The following is a 664-nucleotide window of genomic DNA, read 5'->3' on the forward strand; positions in this document are numbered from 1 at the left end:
GTGTGTGTGAGCTTGTGAGTGTGTGTGTGTGTGTGTTTGTCCTGAGGGCTGGCACGGGTCCCAGTTCCAACCCCCCCCCCCCCTCCTTCCCCCTCCTCCCCCCCTCCCATCTGTGTACATTGTCAAGAGGTTGATGAGGCGAGGTCTGTCGTTTGTCAAACAGCATGCGTGTGTGTGTGTGGGGGGGGGGGATAATTAAATAAGACAAGTGTGTTGCAGACAAGGTTAATGTTGCTAATGAAAACATTAATCTGAAGTGGGTGGGGCAGGGGGGGAGCGAGAGTGTGTCATTGGCTGAAACACATCCAAGGTTGTTTTATTACTATGACCTCACAGATGAATTGTGCTGACTGTGGGAGAGAGCATCAGTTAGATGTTGTTCTGTAAGATGTGTTCTAGAGCAAGAGACTGGGAGACTTTATCAACCTGCCCAGCTTTCAGCCAGAGGGGTGGAATTAGGAAGGGTTTCTGAGGAGATTCTGGCACACATACACACACACACACACACACACACACCACACTACACCCCCCACACACACACACACACATTCTTACTATAATCAGTTGTCAACTACTAAATCATCTTCATAGAATGAAACTCACTTCTACACAAGTCAGACCACCATTATCACAGTCTCCAAACTAGAGGAACATTGTGTGTGTG

The sequence above is a fragment of the Argentina silus genome (genome assembly GCF_951799395.1).
Source record: "Argentina silus genome assembly, chromosome: 7".
NCBI classification, from domain to species: Eukaryota; Metazoa; Chordata; class Actinopteri; order Argentiniformes; family Argentinidae; genus Argentina; species Argentina silus.